Source organism: Triticum dicoccoides, chromosome 7B (assembly GCF_002162155.2).
Source record: "Triticum dicoccoides isolate Atlit2015 ecotype Zavitan chromosome 7B, WEW_v2.0, whole genome shotgun sequence".
NCBI lineage: Eukaryota > Viridiplantae > Streptophyta > Magnoliopsida > Poales > Poaceae > Triticum > Triticum dicoccoides.
The window spans coordinates 584279212-584287796 of record NC_041393.1 but is presented as its reverse complement, the minus strand read 5'-3'; positions in this window follow the sequence as shown (position 1 = coordinate 584287796).

The window sequence follows — 8585 nt, the reverse complement described above, 5'->3', positions numbered from 1 at the left end:
CGGCGATTGTCACGGTCGAGTGGATGATCATATTGTCTACGCCCTTCACGCCGCGGAGGTGATCTGGGGCTGTGAGCCGACTGAACAGTGTCTGCTGCGACGGATCTGCTGTGGATCCTATCGCGCGACTGAGATACTGCTGTATTCTGCTCTCCCGCCGCCCTGAGCAGGGCCCGGATTTGCATCAACCCTCTGTCAGCCTCTGACTGAGACGGTTGGGTCGACTCTGCTATGCGGGCTGCGGCTGTGAGATTCTGAATCGGAGTGCGGTATACCTTAGGTGGAGGCGGAAAGAGTTGTTGTCAACTGGACTCATGGATCTGCTCCTGAGCGCGCTCGTCGAGAGCTCGCGGAGGTTATCTAGTCGAGTGCGCTCAGCCAGATTAGCTAAGCGCACCTCCTCCAAGGCCCGAGCCTCAGGGGTTTCTCCTACGATGGGCATGTGGAGTGCATCCATGTTGCGGCGACGAAGTTCTTCCATCTGCTGAGAAGAGAGGGGCTCGGGTCGGTATTCCTCGTGGGCGTGCAACGGATCACCACCTCCGTCTCTGCTGCCCTCCCGGCGGAAACCAGGTGGGCTGTGAGGCCCATCAACCATTAAGACTTCGGCCACAGGATCGCTGCTATCGCATTCGGATGCGGTCTCCGCGGAGCTAGTTGACAGATCGAACATGCCGTGGAGAGTTTCGTCGGGCTCGATTGCCGCGACTAGGTGGGTGGTCGATTGCTGAGCCACCACGTGTTTCACCCACCGCTGAAGCCGCGATCGACCGGATCGCTTACAGCAGTAGACGGTGGGGGGGGACGCCATTGGAGCCGACTGGTATTGAGTCGACGGCTGCCGAAGAAGAACGCCACGAACGCACGCACGGAAGTGCTCGCTCCTCGGACGGGGAGCTCCTCAGTGTCCAGGGGAGCTTCTTGGAGCCACACGGAGTCGTCGGCGACGAAAACGAGCGCGCCGAGACGGATCTCGCGGCCTTCAACCAATCCGCCGCCGGAAACCATGGTGATGGTGATCGGAAAAACTAGCAACTTCACCAATAAGTCGCTAAGACACCTGCCCCAAGGTGGGCGCCAACTATCGTGGTTCTAAGCCTAACAGTAGAAAGGGGGGTAGGTATGGAGAGGCAACATCTTAGCTATGGCGAAGATGTACACACGAGATTTACGAGTTCAGGCCCTTCTCTGAGGAAGTAATAGCCCTACGTCTCGGTGCCCGGAGGAGGTCGATTGGGTTATGTGTGTTGTATTACACAGAGTGCGAACCCTTGTGCCAGAGGAGGGGGTGGCTTATATAGAGTGCGCCAGGACCCCATCCTGCCTCCATTACAAGGGAACTAATGTACATAAAGTAAGGGGTGTTACTGGTAACGCCAGCATTAAGTACTCTTAATGCCCATGAAGACTAAGGAGTGAATATCTGGCCGTTGTGCGTCCTACCGACTCCTGGTATTCGACGTGGTTGAGTGGTTCCCATATGGTCGAGTGAAGGTAGAGAATTCTGGTTGAGTGATTGCATCATCGAGTGGATTCTTGGTCTTCTCATTCTTCTGGGGTAGTGACCTCGGGTAGGGTGTGTAGGTCAGGCCTATGACCCTACCCCAGGTCTGTATCTTCATCAGGCGCCCCCCTCCTTGTCCAATTCGGACTAGAGGGGGAGGGGGCGCACAGCCTGTCCTGGCTGCCCCTCCTCTTCTCCACTAGGGCCCATGAGGCCCACTAAACCCCCTGATGTCTACTACACAACCTTCTTCTTGTAGACGTTGTTGGGCCTGCAAGTCCACAGGTTTGTAGGACAGTAGCAAATTTTCCTCAAGTGGATGACCTAAGGTTTATCAATCCGTAGGAGGCGTAGGATGAAGATGGTCTCTCTCAAACAACCCTGCAACCAAATAACAAAGGGTCTCTTGTGTCCCCAACACACCCAATACAATGGTAAATTGTACAGGTGCACTAGTTCGGCGAATAGATGGTGATACAAGTGCAATATGGATGGTAGATAAAGGTATTTGTAAACTAAATTATAAAAACAGCAAGGTAGCAAATAACAAAAGTGAGCGTAAACGGTATTGCAATGCTAGGAAACAAGGCCCAGGGTTCATACTTTCACTAGTGCAAGTTCTCTCAACAATAATAACATAGATAGATGATATAATAATCCCTCAACATGCAACAAAGAGTCACTCCAAAGCCACTAATAGCGGAGAACAAACGAAGAGATTATGGTAGGGTACGAAACCACCTCAAAGTTATCCTTTCTGTTCTATCTATTCAAGAGTTCGTAGTAAAATAATGTGAAGCTATTCTTTCCGCTCAATCCATCATAGAGTTCATACTAGAATAACACCTTAAGACACAAATCAACCAAAACCCTAATGTCACCTAGATACTCCATTGTCACCTCAAGTATTCGTGGGCATGATTATACGATATGCATCACACAATCTCAGATTTATCTATTCAACCAACACAAAGTACTTCAAAGAGTGCCCCAAAGTTTCAACCGGAGAGTCAAGAACGTGTGCCAACCCCTATGCATAGGTTCATGGGCGGAACCGGCAAGTTGGTCACCAAAACATACATCAAGTGGCACATGATATCCCATTGTCACCACAGATAAGCACGACAAGACATACAACAAGTGTTCTCATAAAAGACTCAATCCGATAAGATAACTTCAAAGGGAAAACTCAATTCATCACAAGAGAGTAGAGGGAGAGAAACATCCTAAGATCCAACTACAATAGCAAAGCTCGGGATACATCAAGATCGTGCCATAGAGGGAACACGAGAGAGAGAGAGATCAAACACATAGCTACTGGTACATACCCTCAGCCTCGATGGTGAACTACTCCCTCCTCGTCATGGAGAGCGCCGAGATGATGAAGATGGCCACCGGTGAAGGATCCCCCCTCCGGCAGGGTGCCGGAACGGGCTCCCGAGAGGTTTTTGGTGGCTACAAAGGGTTGCGGCGGCGGAACTCCCGATCTATCTTGATATATGATGTTTTTAGGGTACGAGAGAATATATAGGCGAAAGAAGTCGGTCGGGAGGTGCTCGAGGGGCCCACAAGACAGGGGGGTGCGCCCTATAGGGGGGGCGTGCCCTCCTATCTCGTGGCTTCCTCAATAACCCCCCCGGCTTGCACTCCAAGTCTCCTGGATCATAATCTTCCCAAAAATCACGCCGCCGAAGGTTTCGTTCCGTTTGGACTCCATTTGATATTCCTTTTCTTTGAAATACTGAAACAGGCAATAAAACAACAATATGGGTTGGGCCTCCGGTTAATAGGTTAGTCCCAAAAGTAATATAAAAGTGTATAATAAAGCCCATAATCATTCAAAACAGATAATATAATAGCATGGAACAATCAAAAATTATAGATACGTTGGAGACGTATCACCCCCCGGGGGTTCCGGTAACCCCCCGGTACTCCGGTATATGCCCGAAACCTTCCGAAACCATTCCGGTGTCCGAACATAGTCATCCAGATCTTTATGTCTCGACCATTTCGAGACTCCTCGTCATGTCCGTGATCATATCCGGGACCCTGAACTACCTTCGGTACATCAAAACACAAAAACTCATAATACCGATTGTCACCAAACTTTAAGCATGCGGACCCTACGGGTTTGAGAACTATGTAGACATGACCGAGACTCATTTTCGGTCAATAACCAATAGCAGAACCTGGATGATCATATTGGCTCCTACATATTCTACGAAGATCTTTATCGGTCAAACCGCATAACAACATACTTTGTTCCCTTTGTCATCGGTATGTTAGTTGCCCGAGATTCGATCATCAGTATCTCAATACCTAGTTCAATCTCGTTACCGGCAAGTCTCTTTACTCGTTACTTAATGCATCATCTCGCAACTAACTCATTAGTCACATTGCATGCAAGGCTTATAGTGATGTGCATTACCGAGAGGGCCCAAAGATACCTCTCCGGCAATCGGAGTGACAAATCCTAATCTTGAAATACACCAACCCAACAAGTACCCTCGGAGACACCTGTAGAGTACCTTTATAATCACCTAGTTACGTTGTGACGTTTGGTAGCACACAAAGTGTTCCTCCGGTAAACGGGAGTTGCATAATCTCATAGTCATAGGAACATGTGTAAGTCATGAAGAAAGCAATAGCAACATACTAAACGATCAAGTGCTAAGCTAACGGAATGGGTCAAGTCAATCACATCATTCTCCTAATGATGTGATCCTGTTAATCAAATAACAACTCATGTCTATGGTTAGGAAACACAACCATCTTTGATTCAACGAGCTAGTCAAGTAGAGGCATAGTAGTGACACTTTGTTTGTCTATGTATTCACACATGTACTAAGTATCCGGTTAATACAATTATAGCATGAATAATAAACATTTATCATGATCTAAGGAAATATAAATAACAACTTTATTATTGCCTCTAGGGAATATTTCCTTCAGTCTCCCACTTGCACTAGAGTCTATAATCTAGTTCACATCACCATGTGATTTAACACAAATATTCACATATGTGTGTGATTAACACCCATAGCTCACATCGTCATGTGACCAACACCCAAAGGGTTTACTAGAGTCAATAATCTAGTTCACATCACTATGTGATTAACACCCAAAGATTACTAAGGTGTGATCATGTTTTGCTCGTGAGAGAATTTTAGTCAACGGGTCTGTCAAATTCAGAGCCGTATGTATTTTGCAAATTTCTATGTCTACAATGCTCTGCACGGAGCTACTCTAGCTAATTGCTCCCAATTTCAATATGTATCTAGATCGAGACTTAGAGTCATCCAGATCAGTGTCAAAGTTTGCATCAACATAACTCTTTACGACGAACTCTTTATCACCTCCACAACCGAGAAATATTTCCATAGTCTTCACTAAGGATAATTTTGACTGCTGTCCATTGATCTACTCTTAGATCACTATTTTACCCCCTTGCCAAAATTATAAAAAGGTACACAGTAGGATTGGTACATAGCACAACATACTTTATAAAACCTATGACTGAGGCATAGGGAATGACTTTTCATTCTCTTTCTATTTTCTGCCATGGTCAGGTTTTGAGTCTTACTCAACTTCACACCTTGCAACACAGTCAAGAACTCCTTTTTGACTGTTCCATTTTGAACTACTTTAAAATCTTATCAATGTATGTACTCATTGACAAATCTTATCAAGCATCTTGATCTATCTCTATAGATCTTGATGCTCAATGTGTAAGCAGCTTCGCCGAGGTATTTCTTTGAAAAACTCCTTTCAAACACTCCTTTATGCTTTCCAGAAAATTCTACATCATTTCCGATCAACAATATGTCTTTCACATATACTTATCAGAAGGGTTGTAGTGCTCCCACTCACTTTCTTGTAAGTACAGACCTTTCCAAAAGTCTGTAAAAAACCATATGCTTTGATCAACTCATCAAAGCGTATATTCCAACTCCGAGATGCTTGCTCCAGTCCATTGATGAATCACTGGAGATTGCACATTTTGTTAGCACCCTTTGGGTCGACAAAACCTTCCGGTTGCATCATATACAACTCTTCTTAATAAATCCATTAAAGAATGCAGTTTTGACATCCATTTGCCAGATTTCAGAAAATGTGGCAATTTGCTAACATGATTCAGACAGACTTAAGCATCGTTACGAGTGAGAAATCTCATCGTATTCAACACCTTGAACTTGTCGAAAACCTTCCACAACAAGTCGAGCTTTGTAGATAGTAACACTACTATCAGTGTCCATATTCCTCTTGAAGATCCATTTATTTAACTTGGCTTGCTGATCATCGAGCAAGTCAACCAAAGTCCATACTTTGTTCTCATACATGGATCCTATCTCCGATTTTATGGCCTCAAGCCATTTTGCGGAATCTGGGCTCATCATCACTTCCTCATAGTTCGTAGATTCATCATGATCTAGTAACATGACTTCTAGAACAGGATTACCGTACCACTCTGGTGCAGATCTTACTCTGGAAGACCTACAAGGTTCGGTAGCAACTTGATCTGAAGTTTCATGATCATCATTATTAACTTCCTCAGTAATTAGTGTAGGAATCAATGGAACTGATTTCTGTGATGAACTACTTTCCAATAAGGGAGAAGGTACAATTACCTCATCAAGTTCTACTTTCCTCCCACTCACTTCTTTCGAGAGAAACTTCTTCTCTAGAAAGGATCTAGCAACGAATATCTTGCCTTTGGATCTGTGATAGAAGGTATACCCAACAGTTTCCTTTGGGTATCCTATGAAGACGCACTTCTCCGATTTGGGTTCGAGCTTATCAGGTTGAAACTTTTCACATAGGCAGCATAGCCCCAAACTTTTAAGAAACGACAACTTTGGTTCCTTGCCAAACCATAATTCATAAAGCGTCGTCTCAATGGATTTTGATGGTGCCCTATTTAAAGTGAATGCAACTGTCTCTAATGCATAACCCCAAAACTATAGTGGTAAACCGATAAGAGACATCATAGATCGCACAATATCCAATAAAGTGTGGTTATGATGTTTGGACACACCATAACGCTATGGTGTTCCATGTGGCGTGAGCTGTGAAACTGTTCCACATTGTTTTAAATGAAGGCCAAACTCGTAACTCAAATATTCTCCTCTACGATCAGATCATAGAAACTTTATTTTCTTGTTACGATGATTCTCCACTTCACTCTGAAATTCTTTGAACTTTTCAAATGTTTCAGACTTGTGTTTCATTAAGAAGATATACCCATATCTGCTCAAATCATCTGTGAAGGTCAGAAAATAACGATACCCACACTACTAGGGAAAAGCCTAGCAGAAGCGCGGGTTTTGGGTGTATCAGTAGTGCGGGTGCCCGCGCTATTGATACGACGCCACAGCTAACTTGTAGCAGTAGCGTGTGTTGACACACGCTACTGCTATACATGGTTAGCTGTAGCGTGCATTGCAAACAGCGCTACTGCTAATTAGCTGTAGCGGGTCTTATACCCCGCGCTACTACTATTACTTTCAAAAACAAAAACAAAAATCTCGATCCCGTGCGTGCTGTCAATGGCAGCAATGGTAAGATCTAGCGATGATTGGAGTCGCCGGAGGCATGAACGGACAGCGGAAGACCAGATCCAGCAATTGCTGTTGGAGAGGGCCCGTTTCTATGGTAGAGTCAGGCCGCGGCATGGGGCTCGTCTTCTCGACCATGCCAGATAGCTCCGGGTCATCCATGGCAATGACCTGCACGGGCATGGTCATGGGAGGGTGAGTTAAACCAGAGGGAGAGAGAGAAAAGGAAAACCGAGGGAGAGAGGAAGGTGATGTAGGGAGCAGCGGAGCTAGTCACTAGTGGCGAGGTGCTCCGGTGTGGTGGCGCGGGGCGGCGGCCTCCTAGACATCGGTGGAACACCGGCGAGCTCCTAGACGCCGGTGGCGTGAGGTGGCGGCCTCTTTCGGTGCCATGGAGGAGGATGGGTGCATGGGCAATAGGTCCATGTGAGAGCGTATGGAAAGTGAGAGGAGAGAGTGGTGGAAGATAGGAGGGATCTGGGGGAGGAGATGGGGATTCGGCCGAGGATATGGCGACTTCACCTACCTCGTACTTAGTAGTAGCGAGGGGTATAAAACCGCGCTACTACTATCAACTTAGTAGTAGAGTGGGTTTATACCCCTCGCTACTACTATGGCATGTGTCAGGGGGCACGGTAGAGACTGCTTAGTAGTAGCGAGGGTTAAAAACCCGCGCTACTACTATCAACTTAGTAGTAGCGAGGGTTAAAAACCCGCGCTACTGCTAATTAGCAGTAGCGCTTCTATTTGTGCCGCGCTGCTACTAAGATTCTGTGTATAAGGTTTTCCCTAATAGTGCCACCATGAGCATCAATGCTCATTGGATCGCATACATCGGTATGTATTATTTCCAATAAGTCACTAGCTCATTCCATTGTTCCGGAGAACGGAGTTTTAGTCATCTTGCCCAAAAGGCACGGTTCGCAAGCATCAAATGATTCATAACCAAGTGATTCCAAAAGTCCATCAGTATGGAGTTTCTTCATGCACTTTACACCGATATGACCCAAACGGCATTGCCACAAATAAGTTGCACTATCATTATTAACTTTGCATCTTTTGTCATCAATATTATGAATATGTGTATCACTACGATCAAGATTCAATAAACCATCAACATTGGGTGTATGACCATAGAAGTTTTTATACATGTAAACAGAATAACAATTTATTCTCTGACTTAGATGAATAATTGTATTGCAATAAACATGATCTAATCATATTTATGCTCAACGCAAACACCAAATAACGTTTATTTAGGTTCAACACTAATCTCGAAAGTATAGGGAGTGTGCGATGATGATCATATCAATCTTGGAACCACTTCCAACACACATCGTCACTTCACCCTCAACTAGTCTCTGTTTATTTTTGTAATTCTTGTTTCGAGTTACTAATATTAGCAACCAAACAAACATCAAACACCCAGGGGTTACTATAAACACTAGTAAGGTACACATCAATAACATGTATATCAAATATACCCTTGTTCACTTTGCCATCCTACTTATCCACCAAATATGCAT